This window comes from Saccopteryx bilineata, chromosome 6, assembly GCF_036850765.1.
Source record: "Saccopteryx bilineata isolate mSacBil1 chromosome 6, mSacBil1_pri_phased_curated, whole genome shotgun sequence".
NCBI lineage: Eukaryota > Metazoa > Chordata > Mammalia > Chiroptera > Emballonuridae > Saccopteryx > Saccopteryx bilineata.
In genome coordinates this window covers 103,744,155-103,761,936 of record NC_089495.1, presented here as the reverse complement: position 1 = coordinate 103,761,936, position 17,782 = coordinate 103,744,155, and the positions used below count along the sequence as shown (strand labels likewise).

Below are 17,782 nucleotides of genomic sequence, written 5' to 3'. Positions count from 1 at the left end.
TTAAATATATGTAATGTTTATTTAATGGGGTGAAGGATTTAATTTTTTGACATTAAACTAAATTAGATAAATCATTTTGTGTTTTAACTTTACTTTCGACCCAATTACAAAACTGTTAAAATTAAAGCATAACCATTTAAGAGTATGTGGATATTGGCTCTGCTATTTATATAAACATTATGCTATGCTGCAGACCTGCGCAGCTCCTAATAACGGTTCGGAATTAAGGAAACATACTCATCAAGAAAAAATGGGACCCGGAGGACTCTTCAAATGCTGATGGCAATATCCGAGTGCCCTATAGCCCCACTTTGCTTTATTATATAGCCATATGCAAATCAAGAAAGTCCTTGATACAAAGTTACACATCCAAGGCTAAAACAGGAACTCTCCCAAAGCATAAACAGAATGCATTAGTGAAATCTACCAACATCTGAAAACAAACAAAGAGTCAGAGGAAGGGCATGTAAATTGCTTCCAGCAACCCAAGAAAACAAGTGAAGTGGGTGCAAGTACTCAGCATCATAGCCAATATGGAGGTGAAGGGGGGAGAACTTAGCCTTTTGCTAAGCCTCGAATCTACAATGGCTTTTTGCCATTTACGGTCCACAACAATGCTATGTTACCTTGAGCAAGTTATTTGGTCACTCAAGCCTCAGTTTTCTTCTTTTTAAATGAAGAAAATAATAGTACCTACTACCTCAGAATTGTTGTGTTAAATATGAAAATGCACATCTAAGCAGTTTATTGATAAGCCTTATATTTTAGGGAATATAAATATGCAATGGTTTTATTCTTCTAATAATGGCTACCAGCTTTGCTGTTTGGAAACCTTTCCTTTTTGTTATATGGAGCTGCTTTTTCACATATCACTTTAGTTTTATAATACCAGTTACTTTTGGTTACTTTAACAGCCTCATTTTGGTTTTTAAGACTTGGTTCTGTTACTTAATACCTTTGCCATATTTGCTTCAAAGCTCTCCTGCAAATTCAAGCTAAGCTATGTCCTAGCAGTTTGGAATAGAGATGTGAGAGCCTGGTCTGTTCTCACATCTGGCGAGTCCTTCTTCCTTCCCTGAACAAGCTCTCTGTGTGGGGCTGGGATATCAGGAGAGGTGAAAACAGATGCCCTTAACGGTTAGGTTAGGGCCTAACCTCAGAGCCTGCAGAACTTTTCTTGGTCAGCCATATAGCTGTTGTATCTGTCATCTGTGGTCTTGATAGGGACATGTGGCGGTCCCAGCAGGCCCCTCAGATAAGGGGCTGGTCCCTGTGTGGCCCCCCTAGCTCTTGCCAGCCCCTTCCAGGACATGGCCTCATTTAACATTGACCCCCTCAGCTGGTGGCTTAATGCTGCATTCTTCTGCACCGCCTCCATAACCTCTGCTGAACTGTCTCAACTCACTAGGGAGGTTATAACCATGTTATAGCTTGGTCTTATTTCTTCTAATTACTGCTGCTATTGTATTCTGTTGAACCTCCCTTCCACAGTTAGCAGGCTTCTTTACCAGCATGTCAACCTATTTCTATCGCTTTCCAGTAAAATTTGGTTATTTAAACAGCCATTTAAAAAAAAATACAGTTCTTCTCCTATTGCAACCCGATTCTCTGATGAATTTGTCATAACTTTGTACTTTAACAGATGGTTACTAGACTTACCATGGTGACCACTTCATGAGGTCTGTATATGTCAAATCACTATGTCCTCCACTTGAAACTAATGTAATATTATATGTCCACTACAATAATAAATAAACTAAAACAATTAAAAATAAAAAGAAAGACTCAGTGTTAGAGTCAAAGCTCCTTTTCTCTGTCCGCTCTTACAAGGAAAAAAACAGTCTGGATCCCTGCACATTGGGATGGGGGCGGTGCTTGGCTCTCGCAGGCCTTCCCCTCCCTCTTCTCTGTGAGTAGTGCGCCAGCGGTGGGTGAGTAGGAAGGACAGAGCGGCAGAAGTCCCTGGGGGATAGCTGTTGCGGTGTTCCATTTCCCTGTGTTGGTTGCGAATGCTTTCCTGTCTGCCTCTGTCTGTTGGCTGTTGGTTCTTTCTGGGAAGCACCATTGACGTATGGGTGCTCTCCTAGGACACACTTGATCTTTGGAGAACCCCTGGCACTGGAGACCCAACCGGATCTCTTCCTTCCCCCCGCCCTCCGCGTTCAAGTCACCTTCACCCTCTTGCTTCTTGGTCTCTTCTGAGTAGGCAGCTTTCCTGGACAAGTTTCTTGCAAAATAGCTGACGCCCAGCAACCTTCTGTGGGGTTCACTAGACTTGGGGAAAACTCCGGAGTTGTTCCCCTGCGGAATGGCTGCCCCGAGTTATGCGGCCTCACAGCTCCATCGTATCTTTCCAGTATACATTCCTGAAGTAATCTTGTCACTACCAAGGCTATCTACTGTTACCTGACAACTTCCAAATATTTTTCTCAAGCCAGACTTCTCCTAAGTTTTCAAGCCACATTTCCCACAGTCTAGGGCAGGGGTCCCAAACTATGGCCCGGGGGCTGCATGCAGCCCCCTGAGGCCATTTATCCCCCCCCCCCCCCCGCACTTCCAGAAGGGGCACCTCTTTCATTGGTGGTCAGTGAGAGAATCCTGTGTCATTGATGCGTCCTGTGCTCCTGGAGTACTGTATGTGGTGGTGCCGCAAAGCGCAGTGTCGCTCACGTACAGTACTACTTCTGGTGACGCGGGATGGACGCGTCCTGGCTCCAGAAGCACGTCATATCACTTGTTATGGCTAGCAGTGACAAATATGGAACCAGACATTGACCATCTCTTTAGCCAAAAGCAGGCCCATAGTTCCCATTGAAATACTGGTCAGTTTGCTGATTTAAATTTACTTGTTCCTTATTTTAAATATTGTATTTGTTCCCGTTTTGTTTTTTTTTTACTTTAAAATAAGATATGTGCAGTGTGCATAGGGATTTGTTCATAGTTTTTTTTTATAGTCTGGCCCGCCAATGGTCTGAGGGACAGTGAACTGGCCCCCTGTATAAAAAGTTTGGGGACCCCTGGCCTAGAGTGTGCTGTCAATGTGATCTCCCAGAACTGGCTCCTCCCCCTGACTTCAGAGTTGTCCTGGTTAATGGCATCACCTTCCCCATTCACATAATGCAGAAAGAAGCCTGTGAGCCCTCTTGTCTCCCTTACCTCCCATAACCAGTCCTGTCAGCTCTGTCTCTCAAATACTAAGGAATTTATCCCCATTTTCTCTCTGTCTCCCTTTGTGGTTCTGGCCCGCATAATTGCCTTCCTTTTCTTTGAGTTGTACCTCCTTTAGTCTTATACATGGTTGTCAGGGTGGCCTGCTAACACAGATCCCATCATCATATCACCTGCCAGCTTAAAACCCTTTGGTGCGGATGCCATTTGTCCTCAAACTGAAATCTGGCCAAATTGTCATGTGGCCGATGAGGCCGCAGCCTGTGTTCAACCATTCTTCATTATACTGCTTCTCTTTATACCTCTTACCACGAGCCCCCAGCGTCCTACTTCCTAGCCACTCAACTACTGATTCCTGCTCCCAAACTCAACCTGCTGCTTCCTGGTCCCAAGAGTCTCCCTGGCCATGCCCTTTCCGTGGAGTGTTCTCCTTCTTTGTACCTTGTGGTCTTGTTTTTCAGGGCCCAGAGGGAGAGTCTCTGCTCTTGGAAACACCCCCAGGCTTCTTTATGCTAACCATCATTCTTTATATTGAATATATACCCAAATTATACCAATAGCACATGTCTTTCTCTCCCCCACACCCTCAGTTGTCCCTGGCATTGAAAACAGGGACTGTGTCTTACTCATCTCGGTCATTTTAGTGCCAAGCCTAAATAATATGGATGCTCAGTGTTAAATAAATATGAATAAGTGAATGAAGGAATGCCCAAAGGGCTAATGCATACAAAACTGTTTTATTCTAGTTTATATCCTTCTAGCCAAGATGTGTTATTGTAGTGACCATTTTTTTACAGTAATTGGTAGCAAGTTTTAAATACGAAAAAGTGATCATAAATGAGCGTTATAATCTTGTATTTTCCATTCCATTGACCATAGTAGCCCACTCACTAGGTTAATATGTTTATTATGTTGTCTTCTTACTCTTGCTTGTGAATAAAGGAGAATTCAGTAATGTCAGGAACACATTCTGGGGCGGAGCAAGGAAGGAGATCCCAGATGGTGTCCTAAGAGTAAGGGTCTGTGGGCTGCACTGGAAAGCACAGAGGTCCTTAGCATGATGCGCTGAGAAGGCCATTATCTCCTCTTATTCCTGGCCAGCAAGCCTGGGGACGCACTTGCTTTTCTTCTTCAGTGAGCTTGTTCTCTCAGGTCCACTTGGATTCACTTGGCCCTTCTCACAGCTCTCAAGGGCTCTCCCAGGAACTTTCAGGGTTTATGAAAGCAGTTTGAAAATCAGTCTTAGGCACAGTCACAAAGTATCATACCTGTCAGCAGGCTGTGTCTGCTACTGTGTCATGTGTGTGTCTGTGTCTATGATGGGTCTCCCTCACTGCCAGCACAGGACTCCTCCAAGTGACTGTGGAACTCGCTGGCACTGGGACTGATCTGAATGCCTGGCAGCCTCTCCAGCATCATAATCTAATAATATGGAGCTCAGGAGGGCTGGCTCTCACCAAGAGCTCAACATCTCTACTCAAGACAAGGCCTAGAAACCTTGTACCCAGGCTGTCTGGCTTACACCCCACATGGGTGTCTAGCTTTGGTCTCTACACGGACTCACAGTTGGTTTCTTCATCTATAAAATGGGTGGCTTTAGAAACTTGCCAAGATTCCATTGAGATTGACAGGAGGGATCTCCACTCGACTATCTCTTTGCTCTTCCATCTGTAATATTCCTTAAGTTTAGATTGGCATGTGGATCTGGGGTTCCTGGTCTGCCAGCTAGAGGACAGTAGATTGAATCAGAAGTTGGTTCTATGCCCCATCCTACAATCGATCAGATTAACTGAACAAAACACACGTCTTTGATCTTCTATTTCTAAACCTACAGAAGAAGAAAATTAGAACTATACGATCTCTAAGGTCCATTTCAGTTCTAAAATTCTGAAATAGATAAATTAAAGAAACCCTCAGTCCCCACTGATGTTGCTGAGCTGGAGTCCAGAGAGACCATAAAATAGAAATGTGTCCCTTGACCAAAGCAGAAAGTATTTATTATACACTCCCTAGCACACTAAGAGTTATCTTTTCCAGTTTGTTAATGCTTACCTAAGTCCATACAGTACTGTGTTAGAAAGCCCAGTAGTGTGTGATACTCTGGTTATCTTCACCTTCATAGATAAAACTGTTCATTTTAGCTTTGTCCTATATGTAGGACCTCTAAAAGATTGACTGTAATAGCCTTAGGTGGTCTGCATGCATATGGCTCTTCTTTCTATACTGCTTATCACTATGGAATTCAACTTGGAAAATTAGCTTAGAGTTACTTTTAAAATAAGAGTTTGAAGCATCTATTTTCCATATCTATGGAAAAGTAAAATAGAAATAGTGTTCATTTTTGGTAAGAGACTTGCATGAGGTTCTCAAAATAGCAAATCATATGCAGGACAATTTTTCACGTCTTTAGAAGTCTTATATAGAATATAATTTAGCTTCTTAATCTGTGATGCCCCTTTTACTCATGGCTCCTGATTTTCATAATCCACCACTGTTAAACACAAGTGGTAATTTATGAAGAAATTTGGCTTTGAGGAGCTTATTCTCACAAAGATAAAAAGTAAAAAAAAAAAGTTAACTGTTTGAATCCTATTGCTTGAAGGCATTGATTCTTTTTAGCATATGAACATTCTTTTGGAATTAGTTATGCTAAATAAGGCAAAGAAATAGAGGCATATGCAGATAGGTATAGAAATAGAATTTTTTTCTAGAATTGTAACAATAATTTAAAAGTAATCAAATATTGAGAGAGAAAATATACAGGAAAATATATGATAGAGAGCTGTGTATGTGCGTGTCTGTTTCTGACCTCTATTGTGTTTCATTGCTCTACATGTTTGGCCATTACCAATACCACACCACCTTGACGAGTGTAGCCTTACAAAGTCTTGAAATCAGGTAGTGGGGGTTCTTCAGCTTTGTTCTTCTAAATTGTTTTCATTATTCCAGTTCCTTTGCCTTTACTTCTAAATTTTAGAATCACTTTGTGTTTTTCTAGAAAAAGTCTTCTGGGATTTTGATTGGGATTAAACTGAATCTATACATAAATTTGAGGTGGGGGAATTGACATAGTAACAGTATTGAGTCTTTTTTATCGATGAACATGCTATATATCTCACAATTTCTTTGGGTCTCTTTGATTTCTTTCATCAATGTTTTAGTTTTCAGCATACAGATTTTGTATATATTTTGTTAGCTTTATACCTATTTCATGTATTTTTATGATATTGTAAGTGGAACTTTATTGAATTTCAATTTTTAATTGTTCATGGTAATATATTTATTTATTTATTTATTTTTATTATTATTATTATTATTTTGTATTTTTTCGAAGCTGGAAACGGGGAGACACAGTCAGACAGACTCCCGCATGCGCCCAACTGGGATCCACCTGGCACACCCACCAGGGGCTACGCTCTGCCCACCAGGGGGCGATGCTCTGCCCCTCTGGGGCGTCGCTCTGCTGCGACCAGAGCCACTCTAGCACCTGGGGCAGAGGCCAAGGAGCCATCCCCAGCGCCGGGGCTATCCTTGCTCCAATGGAGCCTTGGCTGCAGGAGGGGAAGAGAGAGACAGAGAGGAAGGAGAGGGGGAGGGGTAGAGAAGCAGATGGACACTTCTCCTGTATGCCCTGGCCGGGAATCAAACCCGGGACATCTGCATGCCAGGCTGACACTCCACCACTGAGCCAACCGGCCAGGGCCAAATAATCTTTTTTTTTTTTTTTTTTGTATTTTTCTGAAGCTGGAAACGGGGAGGCAGTCAGACAGACTCCCACATGTGCCCCACCGGGATCCACCCGGCACACCCACCAGGGGGCGATGCTTTGCACATCCGGGGCGTTGCTCTGTTGTGACCAGAGCCACTCTAGCACCTGAGGCAGAGGCCATGGAGCCATCCCCAGTGCTGGGGCCATCTTTGCTCCAATGGAGCCTCACTGCGGGAGGGGAAGAGAGAGACAGAGAGGAAGGAGAGGGAGAGGGGGGGAGAAGCAAATGGGTGCTTCCCCTGTGTGCCCCGGCCGGGAATCGAACCCGGGACTTTCGCACGCCAGGCCGACGCTCTACCACTGAGCCAACCAGCCAGGGCGGTAATATATTTATATATATAGAAATACAATTGATTTTCTATATTGAACTTTTTTTCTTATATCCTGTAAAATAAATACACATGCTTCTTATTTGTTCTAGTAGTTTATTTGTGCGTTCTTTGGGATTTTTTACATAGATAATCATATTATCTGTGAACAGAAGAAAGGTGGTTTTATTTTTTCTTTCTAATCTGGATTCCTTTTATTTCTTGCTTTGTTTTTGGCTTTATTGCCAGCCAATTACCTCCAGTATGGTATTGAGTAAGAGTGCTGACAGTGGACAGTCCTGCCTTGTTTCAATCTTAGGGGGAAGGCATTCATTCTCTTACTGTTAAGTATTTAAGTATGATACCAACTGAATGTTCTTGCATCTGCCCTTTATCAGGCCAAGGACGATCTCTTTAATTCCTGTTTTGCTGAAAAATTTTCTTTCTTTTTTTTAATATCACGAATGGATGTTGAATTTTTTCAAATTTCTTTTTCTGATTTTGTTCAGATGATCCTATAATTTGTTTTTTCTCTAGTCTTTTGATAGAGTGAATTTTGAATGTTTACCTTGCTTTTTTCAGGATAAATACCATTTGGTCATAATGTATTATTTGTTACCCTTTTTATATATCGTTGGGTTCAATTTGCTAAAATTTTGTTAAGAATTTTTACACCTGCTTATCAGGGCTGTTGTCTGTATTTTTTAATTTCTTCTTCCATATGTTTGTGTTTGATTTTAGACTTAGAGTAATGCTGGTCTTGTAGGATGAGTTGGGAAGCATTTTCTGTTTTTCAATTTTGGGAAAAGTTTGTGTAGCATTGGAATGATTTCTTTCTTAAATGTTTAGTGGGATTCACCAGTGAAACCATCTGGGCCTGTGGTTTTTTGTGAAGTAAGACTTTAAACTAAAAGTTAATTTTTAAAGTAGATATAGAGCTACCTACATATGTTATTTCTCAGTAAGTGAATTTGGGTAGTTTGTTCTTTCTAGTAATGTGTCCATTTCATCTAAGTTGTTAAATTTATTGAAATAAATTTGATATGTTATATGTTTATCTTAATTCAGCTCAAATTATGCCTTAATTTCCCTTTTGAGTATTTGACCCACAGGTTATTTGGATATGTATTACTTTATTTTCAAACATTTGGAGATTTTCCAGATAATTTTTTGCAATTGATTTTTACTTTAATCCCATTGTGCTCATAAAACATAGTTTGTATTATTTGAATCCTTTTTAATTTCTTGAGACTCGATTTATGGCTCAGAATATGGTCTGTGTTGGTAAAACTTCATTGTGTGCTTGAAACACATGTATATTCTGCAGTTCTTTCATGGAATGTTCTACAAAACCAGTTAGGTTAAGCAGTTGATTAAAGTGTTCTATATTCTTATATTCTGCTTACCTGTTCTTTTAATTATGGAAAGAATATATTGAAAACTCAAACTTTAATTGTGTTTCTTTCTTTTTCTCCTTGCAAGTCAATCAGTTTTTGCTTCATGTATTTTTTTTTTTTTTGTACAATTTGGTATTTATTAGTACTTTGATCAGAGAAATTCAAAGTCTAACATACTATAGTGGTTCTGGAATTCCAGGTTGTTACTTAATTTTTTAAAAATTGATTTTAGTGAGGGATAGGAAGGAGAGAGAGCGATTGATTTGTTTTGCTTATTTATGCATTCATTAGTTGATTCTTGTATGTGCCCTGACCAGGAATCAAACCTGTAACCTTGGCATATCAGGGCAATACTCCAACCAACTGAGCTACCCAGCCAAGGCCTCCAGGCTGTTTCTTAGACTGTAGGCTGAAAGGCCTCAGCTTGTCATACTGAGTGAGGTTTGCCTAAATGATAAACCTAAAGTTGCATCAGCAAAGATACTAAGAGAAGAACCCTTTTCTTTCTAGCTGGGACCTGTGGGTGAGAGATACTGATCTAGAGAGTGGAATGAGTTGGAGGTTTCATCCTCATCAGGAAAACTGTACAGTTCCATGATTTGCTCTATGTCATAGGCATCAGGGAACAAAGTAGGAACTGTGGCCACCAGACTCTCCAACTGAGGGTCTTGCATGTGGACATCACTTGTGGGACTCTCAGTGATGACAGAGTCCCATGCCAAGCTTGAAGGGCCTAAGGGCTGAGGTGGAAGGGAGCTATAGAGATCTGAAACAATAGGAAAATAAGAATAAGGACTGGTTGATGTTGTGGGTGAGGTGGGCACATTCTTGGCTGGAAGAATCTGATTTGGTCACTTTAATAGTAACTGCTGCTGCTGCTGCTTCTTCATTTTGACTCGTCGGTTCCCGAACCAAGACTGGGAGTTGGGGAAGAGGGAAGATTATGGTCTGTTAATGGAGGAGTTTGAAGCTTCTCTGGGTAGAAAAAAGCCATATCACAACAACCCTCACATCTTCTTTCCAAGTCACCATGGCCCTGAGTTCTGAGAGCAGAGGTGGGCATAAGTGGCGTCAACAGGGGTGACAGTGAGGGACTAGAATCCCAGAGAAAGAAAAAGGAAAGAAAGGGAGGGATGTTCAGAATTTGTGTTGGGGGTTCAGGGAAAGGGTCCTGAACTCTAGAGAAGGGAAGCTGCTTCAGGGAACTAGGAGGTAGGGAACTTGAAATAAAGGATTATTTAGAAGGGCTCTCGAGTAAAGAATCCTGCCCCCAAATCTGAGGGCCTTAGCAGACTCAGAGGTTGAGAGCAGTTATTTGTTTGTTATTAGTGTTGTGAATAGATTGCAGGGTTTTTCTTGAGAAGACCCCAAGGAAGAAGTATGTCCGGATGAAAGTCCTTCCTGTATTTGTGGTCTGTAGTATAAAACCTCTGGAGCTCAAATTCCAGTTACACTACTCATTGACTCTGTGATCCAGTCAGTTTGCCCCTGAACCTTAGTTTTCCATTTCTTTTAAACTTGATGAGAGTGGGGCCAATATATGCAATGGGCCTAGTTCAATACTAGCACATAGTAGGCACTCAATAAATGCAACATTATTATTATAGTGTTAGCTTCATGTATTTTGAAGGTCATAAAAAACATTTAGGATTTTTATGACCTCTTGATGAATTGACCCTTTTATTTATTATTAAATGATCTTTGGTCTGCAGTCCATTTAATTTGAATAATATAGCCATATTTCAGTGTTTTCTGATTGATAAAATGGAATAGCTTCTTCCATTCTCTTATTTTACCTATTTGTGCCTTTATATTTAAAGTGTATTTCTTGTAGGCAGCATATAGCTGCATCTTGCTTTTTTTTTATCTAATCTGACAAATTTTACCTTTTATTAAGGTGCTTAATTGAGGACATTTACATTTAATGTAATTATTGCTATAGTCGGTTTAAATCTATCTTGCTATGTGTTTTTTATTGTTCTTTATTTTTCTTTTCTACTATTCTACCTTCTTTTAGATTGTATATTATGATTCCATTTTCTCTCCTTTTTTAACTTATTAACTATAACACTTTGTTAATATAACCACAAAAATTTACCTGTAGTTATCCCGTGGTATCTGTGGAGAATGGTTTCCAGGTCTTTGGTGGATACCAGAATCCCTGGATGATCAAGTCCCCTTCACAAAGTGGTGAAAGTCAATGCATATAAGTTGGCCCTCCGCTTCTGCAGACTTCCAACCACAAATCCAAAACAGTGCAGGTATTTACTGAAAAGAATCCTCATATAAGTGGACTCATGTAGTTCGGACCGATGTTGTTCAAGTGTCAACTGCACATCTATGACTTAACACAGTCTTCTTTCAAGTTAGAAGGCCTCTTGGCCTGTGTTCTGTTTGTGTCATACATTTTACATCTGCATATGTTATAGGCCCCTCCACCCCACACATTGTTATTATTTTTGTTTCAGACAATCAATTATCTTTTAAAAGAGATTTAAATAGGAATTTCTTTTTAATTTAACCACTTATTTACCATTCCTGATGCTCTTCATTTTTTGGTGTAGATCTAGATTTCCTTCTGTTATCATTTTTCCTTCTGCCTGAAGGACTTATTTTAAATTTTCTTATAGTGTAGGACAGTCAGTGACGAATAGTCCCAGCTATCATGTGTCTGAAAAAGAATGGATTTCACCTTCATTTTGACAGATATTTTCACTGGACATAGACTTGTAGTTTGACGGTTTTTAAAATTTTTTGTTTCAGCAGTTTAAAGATAATGCTGCATGGTCTGTGTCTAACTTCTGTCTAGTTTCCAACCAGCAGTCTGTGCCCAGTCTTACCTTTGTTGCTCTGTGTGTTATCTACCTTCCCCAGGCTGCTGCTAAGGATTTTCCTTTATCACTGGTTTTAAGCTATGTGATTATTATGTACCTTGTTGTTTTCTCCATAATTCTCATGCTTGAGGTTTGTTTAGCCTCTTGAATCTGTGGATTTATTGTTTTAATAAAATGTGAGGAAAATTGCCACTATTTCTTTAAATCTCTTTTCCTCTCTTCTTCCCTCTCCTTTAGGTACTTCACTACATGTATTTGCTTAAAGTTGCCCACACTTTAATGATGCTTTCTTTTTTTATTCGGTTTGGTAGTTTTTATTTTTAATTTGATTTTGGACAGTTTCTGTTGCTGATAGATCACAAGTATTTCTTCAGTCCTGTCTAATCTGCTGTTAATCCCATGCAGTTTATTTTTCTTCTCAAACATTGCATATTTCATTTTCATAAACCTAATTTGGGTTTTCTTTATACCATCTATACCTCTACTTAATATGTTAATGTTTTCCTCCACCTTCTTGAACATATAAAAATATGGCTATAATAATTGTTTTAATGTCCTTGTCTAGAAATTATAACATCTTTGTTTTATCTGTGGCATTCTGATTGATCTTTCTTCCTCATTATGAATCGTATGTGCTTGCTTGTTTGTATGCCTGGTACTTTTCATTGAATGCCAGACATTGTGGATTATTAGGTGCTAACTGCATTTTATATAATATTCTTGAGCTTTGCTTTGGGACAAAATCAAGTTTCTTGGAAGCAGCTTGATCTTTTCAAGCCTTCCTTTTCAATTATACACAAGACCAAAATAACCCTTCAGTCTAAAACTAATTCCCCCCACTACTTCAGCAGCACCCTTCAGAGTATCTGGTGCCCTGTGTTGACAAGTTCTCTTTACTCAAGCAGGTAATGACACCAACCATTCCTGACCCTATGTGACTTCCAAAAAGTGTCCTGCCTGCTTCTGTTGCGTGCACTCTCCCTCGCTCATGGCGTGCTGAGCAGGGCTCCGTGGAAGCCTGGGGCACAGAGATCCTCTGCAGATCCCGTTTTCTCTCTTTTATTTTAAAATGATTTTTTAATCAAAGCAATAACTGTACTGACCTAAAGACCAACTAGAGTGAATAGAAAAAAAAAATATTAGCAGTTCCTCTTTTGTCAGTCCCTCAGTGTATTCCTCAGAAGCAGGCACTTTTCATTTTTATGTGTTCTCATCTTTGTCTACACATGGCGATGTAATATATTTATACTGTCACTTCTTCCTTTTTCAATATTAGTATTTTCTAATCAAGCTGCACCTAGTAGATTAGGATTTAGCACCTTTTTTTGGTTTTTTTAATTAATTTTAATGGGGTGACATTGATAAATCAGGGTACATATGTTCAGAGAAAACAGCTCTAGGTTATTTTGCCATTTGCTTATGCTGCATTCCCATCACCCAAAGTCCAATTGTCTTTCGTCACCTTCTAACTGGTTTTCTTTGTGCCCCTCCCCTCCCCTAACCCCTTCCCTCTCCTCCACCCCACCCCATAACCCCCACACTCTTGTCCATGTCTCTGAGTCTCATTTTTATGTCCCACCTATGTATGGAATCATATAGTTCTTAGTTTTTTCTGATTTCGCTCAGTATAATGTTATCAAGGTCCATCCATGTTGTTGTAAATGATCCGATGTCATCATTTCTTATGGCTGAATATTATTCCATAGTATATATGTACCAAAGCTTTTTAACCCACGCGTTCACTGACGGACACTTGGGCTGTTTCCAGATCTTCGCTATTGTGAAAATGCTGCCATAAACATGGGAGGTGCATTTCTTCTTTTCATACAGTGCAATGGTGTTCTTGGGGTATATTCCTAACAGTGGGATAGCTGGGACAAAAGGCAGTTCGATTTTTAATTTCTTGAGGAATCTCCATACTGTTTTCCACAGTGGCTGCACCAGCCTGCATTCCCACCAGCAGTGCAGGAGGGTTCCCTTTTCTCCACATCCTGGCCAGCACTTATTATGTGTTGTTTTGTTGATGAGCGCCATTCTGACTGGTGTGAAGTGATATCTCATTGTGGTTTTAATTTGCATTACTCTAATGATTAGTGACATTGAGCATTTTTTCATATGCCTATTGGCCATCTGTATGCCCTCTGTGGAGAAGTGTCTATTCATTTCTTTCGCCCATTTTTGGATTGGATTGTTTGTCTTCCTGGTATTAAGTTTTACCAGTTCTTTATATTTTGGTTATTAACCCCTTATCAGACGCATTGTCAAATATATTCTCGCATTGTGTAGTTTGTCTTTTTATTCTGTTCTTATTGTCTTTAGCTGTGCAGAAGCTTTTTAGTTTGATAAAGTCCCATTTGTATATTCTGTCTTTTATTTCACTTGCCTGTGGAGACAAATCAGCAAATATATTGCTGCGAGAAATGTCAGAGAGCTTACTGCCTATGTTTTCTTCTAAGATGCTTATGGTTTCATGGCTTACATTTAAGTCTTTTATCCATTTTGAGTTGATTTTTGTGAATGGTGTAAGTTGGTGGTCTAGTTTCATTTTTTGCATGTAGCTGTCCAATTTTCCCAACACCATTTGTTGAAGAGGCTATCTTTATTCCAATGTATGCTCTTACCTCCTTTGTCAAATATCAGTTGTCCATAAAGGTGTAGGTTTATTTCTGGGTTCTCAGTTCTGTTCCATTGATCTATATGCCTGTTCTTATGCCAGTACCAGGCTGTTTTGAGTACAATGGCCTTATAGTATAACTTGATATCCGGAAGTGTGATACCTCCCACTTTATTCTTCCTTTTCAGGGTTGATGAGGCTATTCGTGTTCTCTTTTGGTTCCATATAAATTTTTGGAATATGTGTTCTATATCTTTGAAGTAAGTCATTGGTATTTTAATCGGTATTGCATTAAATTTATAAATTGCTTTGGGTAATATAGACATTTTAATGATGTTTATTCTTCCTAACCATGAGCATGATATATGCTTCCACTTGTTTGTATCTTCCCTGATTTCTTTTATCAATGTTTTATAATTTTCCTAGTACAAGTCTTTAATCTCCCTGGTTAAATTTATTCCTAGGTACTTTTTTGAGGGGTGCAATGGTAAAGGGGATTGATTCCTTAATTTCTCTTTCTAACAGTTCATTGTTAGTGTATAAAAATGCCTCTGATTTCTGAGTATTAATTTTATATCCTGCCACTTTGCTGAATTCATTTATCAGGGCTAGTAGTTTTTTGACTGCGACTTTAGGGTTTTCTATATACAATATCATATCATCTGCAAATAAGGATAGTTATACTTCTTCTTTTCCAATTTGGATGCCTTTATTTCTTTTTCTTGTCTGGTTGCTGTGGCTAGGACTTCCAGAACTATGTTGAATAAAAGTGGTGAAAGGGGGCACCCCTGCCTTGTTCCTGATCAAGGGGATTGCTTTTAATTTTTGCCCATTGAGTATGATGTTGGCTGTTGGTTTGTCATAGATGGCCTTTATCATGTTGAGGTATGTTCCCTGTATTCCCACTTTGCTGAGAGTTTTGATCATGAATGGGTGCTGGATTTTATCAAATGCTTTTTCTGCATCTATTGAAATTATCATGTGGTTTTTCTCCTTCCTTTTGTTTATGTGATGAATCACATTGATTGATTTGCGAATATTGTACCAGCCTTGCCTCCCAAGAATGAATCCCACTTGATCCTGGTATATGATTTTTTTCATATATTGCTGGATCCGGTTTGCTAATATTTTGTTGAGGATTTTAGCATCTAAATTCATCAAGGATATTGGCCTATAATTTTCTTTCTTTGTGTTGTCTTTGCCTGGTTTTGGAATCAGAATTATGCTTGCCTCATAAAGGAGTTTGGAAGTCTTCCTTCCTCTTGAATTTTTTGAAATAGCTTGAGAAGGATAGGAGTTAGTTCTTCTTTGAATAATTCACTTATGAAGCCATCAGGCCCAGGACTTTTCTCTTTTGGGAGTTTTTTGATAACTGTTTCAATCTCATTTGTTGTAATTGGTTTGTTTAGGTTTTCTGATTCTTCCAGATTAATTTTTGGAAGATTATATGTTTCAAGGAATTTGTCCATTTCATCTAGGTTGTCTAGTTTTTTGGCGTACAGTTTTTCATAGTATTTTCTTATAATATTTTGTATTTCTGTTGTGTCAGTTTTTATTTTTCCACTCTCGTTTCTAATTTTATTTATTTGAGTCCTCTCTCTTTTTTTCTTGGTGAGTCTGGTTAAAGGTTCATCGATCTTGTTTACCTTTTCAAAGAACCAGCTCCTGGTTTCATTGATCCTCTGTATTGTTTCTTTAGCCTCTATGTCATTTATTTCTGCTCTGATCTTTATTATTTGCTTCCTTCTACTAGCTCTGGGCTTTACTTGCTGTTCTTTTTCTAGTTCTTTTAGATGTAGGGTCAAGTTGTTTATTTGAGCTCTTTCTAGCTTTTTGAGGTATGCCTGTAATGCTATGAACTTCCCTCTCAAGACTGCTTTTGCTGTATCCCATAAATTTTGAGTTGATGTATGCTCATTATCATTCATTTCTAGGAATTTTTTGGATTTAGCACTTTTAAACCATTCTTATGACTTATTTTTTTCTTCCACAATAAAGTTACCTTTTTGAAGTTAAGCCAATAAAATATTAATATAATCATGTAAAATTTATTTATAAGCATACTATTTTTCTCGCTTTTGCTTTCTGTAAAACTGTCTTCATGCTTATCTAATTGCTCCATTAGGTCTGTCATATACCTATCTATAGGTCCCCTCGCCGCTGCAACTGCTTCAATGTTTCTCTGTTTGTTCCCGTGGCAGCACTGGGACCGGAAGGCTCTCCCCCCCCCCCCGCCCCCTTACAGGTGCGCTGCTGCTGAGTCCCTGGTTCATGTGTCCCATGCCTTTCTCTCGCTGTCTCTCTCTCCCCCTCTTTTTTTTTACTTTTGAAATAAACACTTTATTTTTAAAAATTTTATATTATTGTGGTAAGTACACTTACCCTGACATCCATGCTCTTCACAGAGTTTTAAACGTACAGCACAGTATTGTAGGCTATAGGTACAGGTTGTATATAGCCGATGCCTAGAATTTATTCATCTTGTTTATTCCTTTTTCTAGATTTGTTTCTCTGTTTTGGTGTCTGAAATGTCAGAAAATGTATTTATTATATCTCTATCTACACTTAGATGATGATTTGGCCAATTGAAAAATGTTTTTCTTCCAGAATTTTAAGGACATTTTCTCCATTGTTGTCTGGCAGCCAGCACAACCATTCTGACACTAGTTCTGGTGTTTGGAACTATTTTAGTCCCATGTAGAAGTGTTCAGGATTTTCTCTGTCCAAGAGATCTTTAGTTTCATGATGATGTGTTTTGGTTTAGGGCTTTTTTCATTTATTGTGGTAGCTATTTGGTCATTCATTTAATATGGAGATTTGTGTGCCCTTCAGTTCTAGAATAGTCTTAAATTATCTTTTATAATTTCCTTCCCTCTGTTCTGTGTTTTTGGAAGTCATTCTATTTTGATGCTGGATCTCCTAGACTCATCGCATAGTCTCTTATCTTTCAATTTCATCTCTTTTTCGTTTGTTCTACTTTTTGGAAGATTTCCTCAACTTTATCTTCCAACTTCCTTATAGAAATCAAGGAAAAATAAAAAAGGTTGGATTTTCTTGTTTTGCTTCTTTTGAATTGCATCTTGTCTGACCCAGCACTAGAACCTTACTTGTTTATCTGCAAGTCACCTTTAACTGAGAATCCTACAGTTTCATTTGCTAAACCTGGTAACCCTATTCCCAGTGCCTAGTGAGAGTAAACAGGCAAAGGGGAAGTGACCTGCAGTGCCTAGACAACAATGGTTGGGTCAGGTGCAGGGTTAGATATGCTTTATAGCCTCTTTCCTAGCAGTCACTTTAGATTTAGAAAAAGTTTGGACAGAGGAGACATCGAATATCCATTTGAGTGATGGATTTCCCAAGTGTTACCTATATTGGTCAAGTCAGATCAATTTTGGAAGAAAAGCACTTGTTACTGGGTTAGAAACATACAAGCCTTACCCTTGCTCCTCTTCTCATACCCTAACATGTGTTGCTACTAATATGCAGAAGTGATTGAATTGGAACTCAGGTAAAAAGGCCCTTAGGCAAAACAGAACAGGAAAACAAATACAACAACAGCAACAAACACCCAGTCTTAGATGTCCAGGCTATTTCCTGTGCTTCATATTCCCCCATGGAGTGAGAGAACTAGACTGTGCTTCAGATATTTCTGACACATGGGTTTTCCTACATGGAGTTTTCCTCCAATTCCT

At 39.2% G+C, this 17,782-nt stretch overlaps 1 protein-coding gene and 1 pseudogene across 1 annotated transcript in view; one reads left to right on the top strand and one right to left on the bottom strand.

Moving 5' to 3' along the window:
- Positions 1-17,782, top strand: part of TSC22D1 (TSC22 domain family member 1) — a 159,132-nt gene that overhangs the window by 135,578 nt on the left and 5,772 nt on the right. The window lies entirely within an intron of this gene.
- LOC136308324 (arginine-fifty homeobox-like) lies at positions 9,062-16,484 on the bottom strand (annotated as a pseudogene).